Source organism: Atractosteus spatula, chromosome 3 (assembly GCF_055471065.1).
Source record: "Atractosteus spatula isolate fAtrSpa1 chromosome 3, fAtrSpa1.hap1, whole genome shotgun sequence".
Classification (NCBI taxonomy): Eukaryota; Metazoa; Chordata; class Actinopteri; order Semionotiformes; family Lepisosteidae; genus Atractosteus; species Atractosteus spatula.
The window spans coordinates 8,838,985-8,855,007 of NC_142708.1; the positions used below are offsets into that span (position 1 = coordinate 8,838,985).

Consider the following 16,023-nt stretch of genomic DNA (forward strand, 5'->3'; position numbering starts at 1 on the left):
TCCATTTCCACATATTGCACACCAGTTGTAAACAGAGGATTCAGGTTTAGTTCCAAAACAGGTCAATGCTGCCCCTGCCCAGACGCACAGTGGATGAGTTGTACAGTCTTATGGCAGAAGGCAAGAATGACCTCCTGTAGCGCTCCCTGTCGCACCATGGTTGGATCAGCCTATTGCTGAACGTGCTCTTCATTCCGACAAGCATGTCACAGAGGGGGTGGGAGACGTTGTCCATGATGGCAATTAATTTGGACACCAGTCTCCACTCCGCCACTACCTCCAGAGGGTCTAGATCAGACCCAATGACAAAACTTGCTTTTTTTATGAGTTTGTTCAGCCTGTTAGCATCCCCTGCTCTAATCCCAGAGCCCCAGCACACCACCGCGTAGAAAATGGCACTCGACACAACAGATCGATAGAACATATGAAGCATCTTACTACACACATGGAAGGACCTGAGCCTCCTCAAGAAATAAATTTGGCTCTGGTCCTTCATGTAGATGGCCTCAGTGTTGTTAGTCAATTCCAGTCTATCATCGATGTGAATGCCCAGGTACTTGTATGAATCTACTATCTCCATGTCACTCCCATTGATACAGACAGGAGTAGGTTGGACCCTCTTCCTCCTGAAGTCCACCACCAACTCCTTGGTCTAACTAAAGAACTGAAGGATTTAACATGTGAAATCCTGAAACTCAGATACTTAGTACTTTTACTAGCTAAAAACACCATCACTCATGATTTTACAGCAGGAAAAGAATGGCTAATTGTCTCTGTTCTAAAATGACCAACTGCCCCAGTCACATATACAGTACGCCTATTTCATATTTGTGCAGACTATTTCAACACAGAATCATTGACAATATTATGTTTGCATTTTGAATTCTTATAATCCACCTTTACTGCATTACGTTTGATTTTGTCTAGACGTTTATTAAGTCAGTTATACCTCCCTTACATCTAGTCATTGTAGCTCATTACAGATGTCTTAGGGGACTCATTAAAATGTCTAAAGCTTCTGTGCCTAATTACCTTAAGCATATATGAAGCTAAATGCTATATTTAAATTGCATTTAAATGGTTTGAATATTGACACAACTTTATAAGGGCCTGAGAATGAAAATTAAAAAAATGAAGAAAATGTAAGCAAAGAACTGTAAAATCATAATATTACGGCGTGTAAGCAAGTCTGTGACAAAACAAAACAGATTAACACGTCTCCTGAGTCGGCTCTATCTGGAGAACCACTCACCATAATCCAGATGGTGTGAGTTTTAGCCCAGGTTGTGTTAGTGACTGGTAAGACGAGTCACACTAGTGTCCGATAAGACTTAATTTAGAAAACTGTGTACATTTCTGGTCACCGTGTTATAAAATGAAACTTTTTTTTTTCTCTGGAACCAGTCCAAAGAAGAGATTACATTTTGAGGCTCAAAGGAATGTCCTACACTCAGGCTAAAAGAGCTGAACCTATTTAGTCCTGAACAGATAAGACAAAGAGGGGAGCTGTTCCAAGTATCCAAAATCCCCAAAGCAACTGACGAGGTCAACCCAGCAAACATCCTCAGACTAAACAGGTAGGAAAGGTAGAGGAACATGAACCAGAGGACAAGAATGGAAACAACATGGAAGTGCATTTAAAACTGAGAGCAGGAGGCTCTTCCCTACACAAAGGATTGTGGGAGGACAGAACCAGCTACCCAGGATGTTACTGAAGCCGAAACACTCACTTCCTTCATGAAATGGCTGAAGGAGATTCTCGGATCAATAAGTTCCAAAGTACCGAAAAAGCTCAATGTGCTGCTCGGCTTCCTTTTGTTTGTAGCCTTTCTACTGGTCTTAGCCATCGCTAGCCAGCTGTGAACAGGACTCCCCAAGCCATGGCTGGGAGAGGCCAAGTTCTGGGCTCCAAGCACAGGCAGTGATGTCTTCGCAACCACAGTCTCACTTCTCCACCTGGCCTTGAACCTCCTGCACATGACTCAGAGCGTGTTTTGTGTGTAAAAAGACAGGGGGCTTGAAGGACGAGAGGTTAGGAGATGACTGTATGTGCTTCCTCATTTGTTCCAAGTGGATACAGAGGGCATTGCTTGCTATTAGCTGAGATCCAAACATACTTCATCTCTAAACATCCAGACTCCTTCAAATGAATTTACCTGATAGGCTCATGATTATTTTGTGGGTGTCGACTTTCAGTGGCTGATCAATATACATGTCTTTATCAGGTGTTGGTAGCATGATCTTAATTTCAATCAGCTCTTTAATGGACTCTGGTTTTATTATTATTTAGCTGGCACCTTGATCGAAGTCAATGTGCCTCAACATGTGATTTAAACAGGTACAAGTAATAAGCTCAATACCTCACGTTATACAGTACATGTACTGTACAATGCAGAACAAATTGGGTGAAATGGGGTGAAACAGGATATAAAACAATCTGTGAAGTGAAATGGGACTGCAGTAATATCATTATCAACAGATGCAATACAGAAGCAAATCATTGAATCCTAATGTGCATTTAGTTCTCAGGAGCCATGAGCCATGGGGTTAAATTCAATTTTTTTTTTAACACACAAGACTCAAATTCATTTGTAACACGTACTGTAGGATTAATATTAAAATAGCTGAATGTGAGCGACAACATGCCCAAAAACTAGGGGGAATAAGCATTTTTATTTGAGGAAGAGAGTATCTAAGACATAATAATAATTGCTTATTATTTCTGGACACTCCACTCAAAGCACTTTACAGGTAATGGGGACTCCCCTCCACCACCACCAATGTGCAGCCCCACCTGGATGATGCGACAGCAGCCATAGTGCACCAGTACTCTCACCACACACCAGCTATCAGTGGGGAGCAGGACAGAGTAATGAAGCTATTTCATAGATGGGGATTATTAGGAGGCCATGATTGGTGAAGGTCAATGGGAAATTTAGCCAGGATGCCAGGGTTAATTCCCTACTCTTTTCGAGAAACACCCTGGGATTTTTAATAACCACAGCAAGTCAGGACCTCAGTTTAACGTCACATCCGAAGGACAGTGCCTTTTTCCAGTATAGTGTCCTCGTCTGGCCCCTCTAACACCTCTTCCAGCAGCAGCCTTAGTTTTTCCCAGGAGGTCTCACATCCAGGTACTGACCAGGCTCGCACCTGCTGAGCTTCAGTGGGCTGCCAGTTGTGAGTTGCAGGGTGATATGGCTGCTGGCCATATATACATACAGACGTGTAGCCCTGCCCCTACCAGGATTCGATCACGTTCGCGTTCTGGCTCAAACGTGACAAAGTATCATTTTCTTGAAAGTGATCAACTCCACTGCGCCAGACGTCCGGGTGGCAGAATTCTACACTGTTTAGGTTTCAAGGGAGTGACGTCACTTCTGTGCCATGTTCACTGCACCGACTCCCGATACATATAGGCTAGTGGGATATCATTCACATGTGAAACGTAAAAAACAGCTGCACCACAACGGAATGGTGTAGGAGTAGCGTGTGATTGTGGTGTTTAAAATTGCTAATTAAAAATGCGTTTACGTTACCTCGTTAGCGTGATCTCGACAGTGACGGTTTGAGAATCCGTTGCAAGAGCGCTACATTGATGTTATGTGAGGTGAAGAGTCGTCCACGAGGTCAGATGCTTCTCAAACATCCGCTCTTTCCCGTCCACTTTGATCTCTCGATTGACAAATCAAGCTTTGTTAATAATCACAATCACATGCATCATTAACATAAGCGCATTTAAAATAGGTACACATTTAAAAAAAAACATAAATTAAACTGACATTTTGAAATGGAAATACTGTTTGGTTACACTGTTATAATAACATAAAATGTAAAACTTTGAACCTAATCAAAACATTGCTATCTTCGCAGTCAGCCGAACATGCTTGACAGCTACTTTCTATACAGAACTGCGCGTATACACGTGGCAGTCCATTAAGACAATGTTACTTGCCCAGCAGAGAACCAGTTAAAATTTAACCGACCAGAAGAGCGAGAAACGCGGCTGGAAACGCCCAGTAACTTTACATAAAACCTTCCTACTTAGCAGGACTTACGGTTTGCATTGCCCGTCCGATAAAGAAAAAAAGGAGCTACAGTACCACTCAGACTGAATTTGCAGCCGGAAAAATCACACTGCGCCTCTTTTGAAATCGAGTCTCTGAATTCGTGATAAAAGCAATATTCATATGAGAAGTTAAAAAAATATAAATTTGAGACGTAAAATAGAAAACGTTTCTTGAAGGTACGGAACTTTTTTTTCACAAATAAAAAAGGAAAACAAAATCACGATTGTAATGATCCAATAATTGTGGGGGAACCAATCAATTTTGTAAAGCAACAGGGGAAAATCCTGACAAAGCAGGAAAACCTGCCAGACTGTGAAAACGTAAGTCGTTTTCTACCACGGGTGTAGCTGTAATGCTGTCGACAAAGCTGTGGCACACTCCACACTTCAGCTGCCTGCAACAGTTCAAGCAGCCGAGCGAAACCTCTGTTTATGTTGCCTCAGTTTCTGCTGTCCAGCTGCAGGGAAAGGATGCATAGCACGTGTACTGGGCGTGTCTTTACGGGCCACGTCACCAAGTTGGCTTTCAACCTGCAGCCAATCATCTATCGAGGGGATGGAGTATTCCGCGTCTAATTCAAATATATGCAAAATAGTCACTTCTGCAGCATCTAATTGGATAAGAACATAAAACCCAACCAATTACGTGAGGGGAAGGCGGGAGCTAGCCATTGATAGCGCTGCCTCTTGGGTTTTTTTTTACGCCGATCCCGGAAGCGTTGTTTTTAAAGAGACAGTCATTTTTTTTTTAGGGGGGTGGGGGCACGTAGGGAAACAGCTGAAGGAAGCCCGAAAAATCGCAGGGAGAGACCGAGAAGGAAGGACGGAGAGCGAGAGAAAGGAGAGACCAAGGGAGATAAAAGAAAGAGAAGGCAGACAGAAGGGAGAGCGGTGAGATTTTTTTTCCTCCCCACCCGCAACGAACTTCTTTTCATTTGAAACGTTCCTCAACCTAAAGAAGTAGAACGAGACGCTCGATGAATTTAAATGTCATTGTTCTTCACCCATCACTCGCCCCCCTGTTAAAAAAAAATCCTCTGGTGTTTTTGATTTCAGCGCAGACGAAAGGCATGTTGGTTTAACCCTTCGAGTGCCGAGTGCTTGTGCGGCGGGTGAGTAAAACAATGAGTGTAAGATTTGCAACGTCTCTCTCGCTACTTGTCCCTTCAGGACACCTTTGTATCTGATGCAGGTTTTCATTCGCAGTGCTCCCTTATTTTTGGCATGGGAAAACCACATTAATTTCCGCGTCTCGCATTGTCGACCAGCTCATTCATCTGAGCCACAGTGTGTCACAGACTTGCCACACGATCTCAGGGGTGCCTGGAAAGGGAAAAAAAAGCTCTTTTTAATGAACTTCAGCGTGCTAACGCTGAATCCACCAGTATCCTGGCCGTGAGGTCGCAAGTCCGTCGCCTGTGTTCTCCTGACTGTTGAACGGGGTTTCTCTCAGCCCTGTAAAGCAAAAAAAAAATGTTCCATTCTGTGGTTAATAAATGTGACATTTACATCAACATATTTAGATCAACACAAAATTGAAGACTTGATACGTAACGATTAAGGCCTCCATAGGGGGGCGTTTATGTGCTTTTGTCCTATGATCCAGCAGATTGCCTAATTCTGATTTTTATTAATGCAGTTTGCCCAGATTTTCCTTGTGATTGGTCATAAAGCCTGCGTGTGACCGCACGACAGTTGAGAAGAGCGTGACAGCTTCCAGGATTTGGGCTTGAAAAAGCAATTTCACGCTGAGGGGTGTGTGATACATGTTTAAGGAGGAGCTACTTTCTGTGAAAAATTGCCACCTGTCAAATACTGTTGTTACTTTTGTTAATTCGGTTTCTAGAGAATTGATGGTATATCTTCTGTGTTTGGTAAAAATGAGTAGCTTCAGGAAGAAAAAAGGCACACTGGTTCTCAGTCATGTGAAATTGCTGGATAATTTGGTGTTGGAAGGTTCATGTCAGGTAAGAGTTTCAGATCTTGATTTTGTAGTTCTATTTTAATTCCATGGTTTAATTGCAATCAATCAGAATATTTTTTTTAAGTGTAAAAGTGTCATGTAGATAATTTCCAAAGGGCCATTTTCTATTCGGATGTCTTTGTTGTAAGTCCGTTGCTGTGCAGTCAGATGGGTTTATCGTGTATATAACATACTGTACCCAAAGAATAAGCAAGGTTTGGTACACCTGAATGCAGGGTCCGAATCCTTAAACTTGCAGGGCCAGTGGTTGAAATTTCTGTTTTCTACAGCAGCTGGGAACCCAAGTGAAATGTAAAACTTCATCAGACAGAGGCGTTTAGGGACTCCTCAGCTCTCATTGTGACTTCTAACTAGCCCAATGGCAACAGGATTTATTGGTATAACAGAGCATTGTTGATGATTTACTAGATTAACAAGGAAACTGAAAGGATGCACAGAACAGGCTTCATCCATTTCTGGTTTTACAATTTGCAGTCTCATGTAGAAGCTGATGGGTGCTGATCATCTCAGTGCTTTTTTGAGCACATTTGCATAGATGGATGTGAAGTTTATGCAAGACCCTGTGCCTTTTAAAGCCTCAAACACATGAAACTGTTATGCAAAGGACGTTTTATCAGTTGCCTGAGGTTACAGTGGGGCTGAGATGGTTAGACAAGATAAATATTTTCGAGGCGAAGTAAGTTGTAAATGGAGGTAAGTGGAAAGCATTGAATTTAAATAGAAATGAAAATAAACACCCCTTTATCTCTCTGTATTTGCTGCTGTTACATCTTCTCCCAGTCTCTGTCCCAAGTTCAGCCCTGAGAGTGACACTTTGGAGCTAGAAAAAAGCATTCACTTCTTGTATGGCTTGCAGAATCAAGTGTATGCAGTTATAGATATGCAACATAAAGGAGAAGTGCATCATTAAAGTCGCAACTACTGGTACATGAACTTGTTTTGCCCTGATCTTTCCTTAATGCATATCATTGGCTTGACAACTCTAGAATGCATAGTTGCTTGATAACGCTGGAAAAGTTAACTTTAAGATATACACTGCTGAGTCATTTGCTTCTGCATATTGTAACCCTGTACAAATGTAAGTGTCTTAAGTGTTTTGTGCACTCTAAAACATCTGTGTTAGAGCTGCATTGTAAACCAATATAAGCTGAGTACTGCATACAGGTGCAGTTGGCATCATGCAAATATTCTTTTTTACTTTCTAGTCTGATGATTAGACTTTATGCTCACATAGCCTCTGCCATATGCTTACCGTTTCCTGCTGTAATGTTACTTGAAAGAGCACTTGGGGAATAGGCTCACCATTTAAGAAGTTCTGAGAAATGTTAAATTTATTGTAATCATTTCTCTCCAGATGATATTGTACACTAAAATTGTTATGTCATAATCCAGTAATTAAATTATGTTACATCATTAGTTCATCGATGTGCATGCTTGGCAGCACTGACATTAGTTTAATTTCATCCAGTAGACGGTGAAAAGAAGATTTAAATTGGCAGTATTGGAATTCTTTACCTAGAAAATGTGACTTTCAGTTTCCTTTCAGCCACCATTTGTCAACTTAACTTTAAAGAATAAAGTTAACATTGTTAAAGTTCCTGTCTTAAACAAGTTGTAAGCTTTTTTTGGTGGTGTATACTGACAGCATTTTTATAGACAGGGAAGCAAAATTCACCAGTGGGTCCTAACACTTAAATAAGAGAACAAGAAATGCACAGTTGCATTATAAAGAGTAAAAATTAAGCCAAAAGTATTATTAAACCTAGGAAACAAAAAGCAGAAGTGGTAAATAAATGGCTAAGAAAATATGCATTTTAAGCGATTTAAATTTTGCTATCAGATAATGAATCTGTTAGCACGTTGTCAGTTGTCATGACCCTCTTGTGTGACAAGTGAAAACTTATCGATGTTTATCGATGTTAGGTTGGCTGCGCATTTTGGATGGAGGACATTTCTAATTAAGTGATTTTGCTTGAAATGTATATTGAAAATTATTGTCCTGATATATAGTTTATAGAAACAAGTTATAGCTTTATACGTTGCTCTGTTATGTTATTCAAGTTGATCGGTAGTAGGGAAAGCAGCTTCATGAAAATCTGTATATGGAAAGTCATATAGAAGTGTTTTATCTTGTCTATAGAGCTCTGACAGACCAAGTAGTTGTTAAGTGGCTGCAGCAATTTAAGGATTGTTGGTTATATCTATCACTTTTGCTTTGGCATAAATGTACTGTATAAACCCCTGTTAAATCACATGTGGGATCTATTCTGGTGTGTTCTGCATCAGTTTATATGCAGGGCCTCAATGGGAATTTGAGTTTTTTTTTTTGCCTTCAGCCATTTTTCCATTTAGAAATCATTCTGTGATGAATCACTGATTTTCATCTTATCTGTGTCTTTATGAGCTCTCTCCTGTTTCCCATCATTGTGGTTGCAGCTCTGTTCTGTTACACACAAAACCCAGAGGGCCTGTTTGTTAATCGCAATCGGTTTCTTCTTAAAAAAGAATAAATACTGACTTGGCCTGTTAGAATGAAGTGGTTTAATAATATTATGGTGGAAAACGTATTGCATCCGTCCAGAAATATTCAAGATTCTAGGTAATTGTCTTGTTTATCGTATTCTCTATCAGATGCTGGTGTTCAGCATAGATTTCAATCTTCTGGACCTATTAGGAGTCCCATTAGAGTTCACTCCACTTTTCCTTTGGATTTAGGACCGAGGAATTACTTCCACTTGGGATAACAGTTGCTTTTTTTATTGAGGGCATCATCTTCATCATCATTTTTATCTCCATATTAAAGGTAGTGAGACAGAATCAAGCCATGCCTGATGCATACATTCCAGAGTGGATCATGTGCTTATGTGGATGGCAGAACAAAGGGAGAGATGAGCTGCAAGCTGTTATATTAATCAGCTGCAAGAGAAAGAGTGACATTCAAAGGGGTCGTCCAATAAGTTCTGTTGTGCGAAGGAAGGGTTAGTAGTTTGCAAGTAAACGATGATGTCTTGATGTCCCCTGTGGACAAAGCAGGCTGTCTTAGATTCTAACAAAAGGGGTCAGGGAGCTTGGTGTTTAAATGACCTGAAAGCCTTCTGTACTTGAGCAGCTTTGACCTAAGCCTCAAGGCCTCTTCTTCAGTACACTGCGACTTTCTGAAAGGTCCTTTTGTTCGACACTGCAGATTGCAGTAATAGGGCCACACTGGATATTCCCATCAGAACCCTCTTCATTTAGGCAATACCTGTGTAGTCACCCTGCAACTCACAGCTGGCAGCCCACTGGAGGTAAGCAGGTGTGAGCCTGGTCAGTCCCTGGATGGGAGACCTCCTGGGAAAGCTAAGGTTGCTGCTGGAAGAGGTGTTAGTGGGGCCAGCAGGGGGTGCAGTCTGGGTGGGTCCTAATGACCCAGAATAGTGATGGGGACACTATACTATAAAAAGGCGCCGTCCTTCGAATGAGACGTAAAACTGAGGTCCTGACTCTCTGTAGCCATTAAGAATCCCAGGGCATTTCTCAAAAAGAGTAGGGGTGTTACCCCGGTGTCCTGGCCAATTTTCCCACTGGCCTTTATCAATCATGGCCTCCTAATAATCCCCATCTTTGAATTGACTTCATTACTCTGTTCTCCTCCCCACTGGTGTGTGGTGAGTGTACTGGTGCACTATGGCTGCTGTCATCATCATCCAGGTGGGGGCTGCTTATTGGTGGTGGTGGAGGGGAGTCCCCATTACCTGTAAAGCGCTTTGAGTGGAGTGTCCAGAAATGCACTATATAAGTGTAAGGAATTATTATTAATTATTATTATTATTATTATTAACAAATATGTCCACAAAAATGTTACAAAAGGTGGCCCTGCTGCTATATGAAAAACATTCCTGCACAGTCCTTTACATTTTCCTGTACTAAGCTCTCGGCCTGTAACCTGTAACACTTACAGACGACCTTGTTAAAATGCACAGCACATTTTGATGTGTGGCAGCTGTTGTTAGTCAAATACACACATGTGTTTCCCTATCAGTTTTTCAAGGACCACCTGGGGATTTGCCCAGTGCAGATCACATCTCAACTCCTCTGAAAATTCTGTTTTTGTGCTGTTGTTGTTGTTGCCATTTCTTGCCATTTTTCTCTTAGAGTCTTGGGCTTAACTGTGTAGCTTTTAGTTCAGTTCCATCCTCTTTCACCTCCCCCTTCAGTAGCACCTCAGTACACTCTCTCAGTACATAAGAAATGCAGCAGCAGATGAGCATTCATCTGTGCTCCCTACTGACACAGTTCTAGCCCAGCATGAACTCCTGTAACTCAGGTTACTGTCTTTTTGTATTTTAGGTACTTGAATTCATTCATCTGAAAAGCTGCACAGAACCTATAAGAATTCAGAATATAAACCATGTTTATATATACTTATTTGTTGCCATATGTTAACAAAGAACGTGCAGCACGGTTATCGTTGCTCTAGTACAAATTCTATTTTAATAAAAAAAGAATAACCTAATCCCCTTATCTCATTTGTGATAACGGAGAATTTGAGTACGCTGTGAAACAAATTGAATTTACCCCTGTGAGGACTTCCTTCCCACTGCTAGTAAAGTCCTCCGAGGCTCTTGAGAAATTTCATGGCATGATCGACACTTAGCTGGCAGTTTGCTGTTTGAAGCTAATGCAGCCTATTTTGAATACATAATTCAGGTTGATTACTGTAGCAGTTAGCCTCCAGCCTTCCAGAATTATGGCCACTTTAAACAAATTATTGTATGTTGGCATATAACCAACCCGAAAGATTAAGTGTTTTTGTATGCATTTTCACATTGTGACGCCAAGTTGTAGCCATTCATAAACTTGTAAATGCGTTTCTTAGCAGGAAAGCCCATCAGTTTTGCTTCACAGGAGGAGGGACTGTTCTGTGTCGCCAGTTCAGATCTCATGCTATGATTCTTGCGAGTGATTGTTTGCTGATGTAAAGCCCTTCCTTGAATACTATTGTGAAATTCAATTACTTTCACGATTTACTGCTGTGGCTCTCATCTCTGGTCCTGGAGGAGCACTGGCTCTTCTGGTTTCTGGTACAGCCAAAGTCCTAATCGCAGGCCAGGGGATTTCAGTTTTTGTTTTGAGATATATTTGTAAATGTTTGCTTTATTTTCACTTCTTAAAAGGTCAAATAGGATTTGTTATTGATGTCAACTCTGTACTAATTTTGGAGTTAAAGAACAGGCCTCATGGAGGTTTGGTGTCTGAAATGTATCCAACAGGACTCCCGCAGAATGACAGACAGGTCACTGGGAAGAGGGTCTGATACAGTGTCCTTCCCACCGGAGCCGGTTGGTCATCGAATAAGGACTAATAAGGCAGATCAATCAGAAATAAAGGCAAGCCAATTGAAGAGAAGCTGAGTGCTCAAGTAATTGGAAACAGTATCCTTGAAGTCTGGTATTGTAGCGGTTTCGGGTTCTTGGGGGTTTCTGCCCTCGCCGCTCCTGCCCCAGCTCATCCCCCCGCCTCAGGATCGAACCCGGGTCTTCGGTGTCACTTCGGCCTTCTTCAGCCCAGGCGGCCAACATCCCTGCTGTGCTCGCGGGAGTAGAGAGCGGCGCTGCCCCCGCGCTGCGACCGGCTCGTACAACCTGTATGTTAGCCGTTCGTCACGGTATTTTTGACACCGGTGGCTGACTCAAGAAACAAGTTCAATCAAAGTCTGAACAAGCGGGAAGATCAGTTACTGTAAGTCATTGCTTAGCACCTGAGATCTAGAGCACGGCTGGAATGAAAACTAGCGGAGATGGTGTTTCTCCAGAAGCAAGGTTGGGAACTACTGGAACAGACTGCATCCTTCATTCCCCCTGTGGAGATCTAGGATTTCAGTGTAGGCAAATACTAGCAATTTCTTCCACCAGAGCAGAGCATTATACTCCACACATCAAATGAGAAGAACCCGTTCTTTCTATTTTTCTACTACTTATCATTCTATCATTCTAATTTATTCTAATTAAAACTCTTATTAGAATTCCACCACTGGCATTGTAGAGGTTGCGTGAAGTCACGGCACAGTTTAGTGAAGGTTTGAAATAGGCCGTTTTCTGGTGAATACCCAAGAAGACACACAAAGTATGGTACTCTGAGGTCCTTTATTTCGAGAATGAATGAGGGTTTAGAAGAGATCTAAGTATGTGCATTAGAACCTACAGTATTGATGGTGTTTCCACACATGGTGGAAAATCCTTGAATAGGTGGCTATTTTTGAGGTTATCCCTGCCCTTCAGTTATTCCTGAAATGTCGCATAAAATGGATGTCTGAGTACATTTAGAATGGAAAAACACAGATCAGGCAAGATTCTACAAAATGTTGTCTGTAATATTCATTGTGCAGGCTGCATGTAAAGGTACAAAGTGTACAAAGGTAACCTAATTATAACTTTTGGAGGAGAGAAGGGATTTTTTTTGACAACCGATCTTTTCCTAGAGCCAGTGACAGAATATAGGTATTGCTATAAAGCACGATTAGTGGGCTCTCCTGGTAAGATGTGTTTGCAGTACATAATAATACATTTTTTTTTAAAACTGAGGTTAATAAAAAGATCTGAGATTTTCTAAGTGTTCTTGAAGATAACACCTTAAAGGACACTCTTGTACCATCACGGCAACTCTTTAAACGGAAACAAACAGTTTCTTCTAAACGGGTACACATGATGTTCTATACTAGTCCACAAATATGCCGTCTCCAGTTTCAACACTCCTAAAGGGAAATGGAGAGTTTCTATTAACACTTCTTTGTTTTATCGTTGCCTCACTAAGAGGTTAGTTCAACCTGTACAATAAATACCACTGGAAATGAATTAAACTAGTTCCTGTTTAAAAATAAAGCAAGCTAAATACATTCTTGCTCCAACTTCCAGGGTCGTCCCAACATAAAACATGTTCAGAGAATGCAGATTTCAGATTTTTTAGTCCTTCCTAACGAAGCACCATTACACAAGCCTGCTTTCAGTTGTGGGCCAGTGAGCTCTGTAATTTTGAATTGATTAACAGTCTTGGAAGTGTCTCCACCAGCCTACAGTATGTTTAATGATGTCGTTTTGAAAGTCTTGCAGTGTTCTGTTGCCTTTGCCCTGTTGGTGCAGATGGAGTACACCTCGGCGCACTCACCTGGTGTTTCTTTGGTTGTCTCTGCTTGTCTTGACTTGTTCAGACCTGCCAGAGCTGATCCACAACATGTCTTGAGCTTGTTCCTCAGAGCTTTCCTCTGGCATCTCGATCGCAGTTTGTCAACCCTAAAAGCAAGTTTAGTAAATACACTGGAAAGTAAGCTTTAGTATCTCTTAGGGTTGTGGTCCATGGCATTCCTTATTTTGATTAATTTATTTACATGCCAGATATGTGATCTTTAGAGGAGAGTGTACGTGTCTGTTTTAAGTAAACTGACACTGATAAATGGTATACCTTTAGTGTTACCAAACTCCTGAACATGGGACTTCTGAAGATTTCATTTGATCGGTGTGGGAAAAGTAATTGATTTGAGAGTAGTCTGCTGTCCAAACCTCGGGTTATGGAGCCAAGAAAAACCCCAACTAAACAATTGAGAAAGCAGGATTGGGAAATATTCTATTTACTATGAAGAGTGTGAACTGCCTTTTGTGATGAATGCCATAGTAGGAAAATGGTCTATAAATCAGTGGAACACATACTTTTAAGTTCAACTGCTGACCGTATTTTGAACTAAAAGAAATAAAATGAGAGGCTGACTGTAGAAGTATGTTCCTATCAAATCTGCACTTGTTATACTTGTTATATTGAAATCTGTTAATTTCCAAACTATTGTTTGGTGGATGGACCCCAGTATTACAGCACTGCCTTGTCCTGTCACTCTGTAGTGCAGTCATTGTGAAGTTCAAAGAAATAAAAAGGAGTTCCAGGTTGCTGGGTGCTGTGCTAAGAATTATACATAAAGAGCCTACAACTCATGCTTTGAATAAATCTTTTATGGGTCCGAGTTAATAATAATAAGAAATAAGGATCATCGCTCATTTATAGACTAAAAAACCCTTGAATACTTTGAAAGATTTAAATGCTTATGGTTCTTGCTCAAAATGTGAAGATGTGGAGGATATATTTCACATTCCCCCTTGGGCCCAATTTCCAAACTTCCAAATGTTTTGGTATACTTGATGGGTTTTTTTTTTGGTAAGTATTACTTAGCTGTTGCAGCAATATAGAATTAAAGCTGAAGCTCAGCTGCTTAGCATTGATATAGGCTAACGTCATAAGAGCTTGTGAGCCTTTGGTTTCTGAAATGTTCCTGAGGGCAGGGCAGAAAGGGCAATGCTCAGTCGGAGGAGGCAACAGTATAGAGTGTTGGTTAGGGCTCTATACACATAACTGGGGGGTTACAGGTTCAAATCCCAGATGGAGGACATCTTTCAGCCCTGTGCTTCACTCCTATTTCTCTAGTAGGAACAGGCTTATTATAGAGTATAAATGTAGGGTGTTTTCGATGTGAAAGCATCAGGCAAATAATTTTTCGTATAAATATGGGTTGGAAATCTCTTAAGAAATATTTTACATGCTACAAATGAAAATTAAATGGTCTCTAATACACATTACAATAAAAATCTGTATTATTAGATTGTTACAGTACTAAAAGTTATAGTATTACTAAAGCAGTACTAAAATATCTAAGATTTAGTTCTGCATATGTTTTGTCTTATAAGCAGCAGAGTGATATTTGTAAATACTAAATTCCTACTGTTAATTGAAGGTTATTTTTAAAGGTCATAGAGAAAAATGTAAAATACATTTTGATAACACTTAACTTTTTGAATGCTTTTTTGCAGTTTGTTTCTGTTTGTGACTGTATACCTAACTCTTTTATTGAGCTTTGAGAGGTTTGGGCCTAATTAAATGGCTAATTTCATCAGTCCAGATTACAGGGCTGAAAATCAACTTGTGGTATCAGACAGTCTGCCAAAGGTCGGGAATGTCTGTTGAAATGTGTAAGTCAAAACCTGAGAAACTGCTATGTAGGGCAGGGTATTTTTTTTCAAAATATGACTTATGACTCCTGATTTGTTCCGACTTTCCTGCTGTAGAATTAAAGAGCGATTTTGATTTTGGTACTTTACAAATGCTTTAAAATTAGCACACCAAGGGTTTGGTATAGAGTGACTGAGGGATTTATTTAGTTGTTTTGTCAATAAAATAAAGTAAAAAAATAAAAATGAGCTGCCTTTTAGTGATAACGTATGATTCAACGCACGTGTCATTTAGCATGCAGTACGTGTTTACTGCCATTGTGCAATACATTCTATTTCATGCTATGAAATTTTACTAAGGGATGTCAAAACCAGGTGTTAAAACTGAATATTGTATAATGTTGTTATTACTGATTCTCCAATGTGTCTCTGCTTGGGATATGACCCATGCTGATTTGAAATTGAAGCATTTTGGAAGAGACTTGGGCCTTATGAGTCGATGACCAACTATCGCTTGTCTTTTTTACCCGTTTTTGTAAGGTACCGATTAACAAAATGTTAAAAGTGACAACTCCGAAAGTATTCAGTTATTTAGAATCTGTCCTTGCACTATCACACTCTGACTCAGATTTGTTGGAATTTCTGACAGTTTATCATTATTCTAAGTTTATCTTAAGCCAATTTTAATCTATTGCGTGATGGGGGGGGGGGGGGTGTAGGGGGTTACACTGTCTTTGTATCACACTTGTGGATAAGTCCTCATAGCCCCAGAGTTAAAAAGAGTACTGCTCTTGTGGAAAGCACACAAGAGCACAGGGGAGTGGTGCCATCAGGAGGGCTGTGTGGCTGAAGAGGTGGCAGAGCTGGCACTCCTCTCTTCCCCTCACAGTTTACTAGAGAATGAGCCTTTGTGGATTACAACCTCCCACAAGACAAGGCTCCTAATTACTGCGCACTAAATGCCGAGGGATGAATTAAGTACGTTCTGCTTCCCTTTGTCCACC

At 40.8% G+C, this 16,023-nt stretch overlaps 1 protein-coding gene across 1 annotated transcript in view; it reads left to right on the forward strand.

Annotated features, from left to right (window-relative positions):
- Positions 1–4,908: 4,908 nt before the first annotated feature.
- atosb (atos homolog b) overlaps positions 4,909–16,023 on the forward strand; it is a 49,270-nt gene continuing 38,155 nt past the window's right edge. Inside the window, exon 1 of the mRNA XM_088912162.1 lies at positions 4,909–5,181. The gene's annotated coding sequence lies outside the window, so the exon portion shown is untranslated. The remainder of the gene's footprint in view (positions 5,182–16,023) is intronic.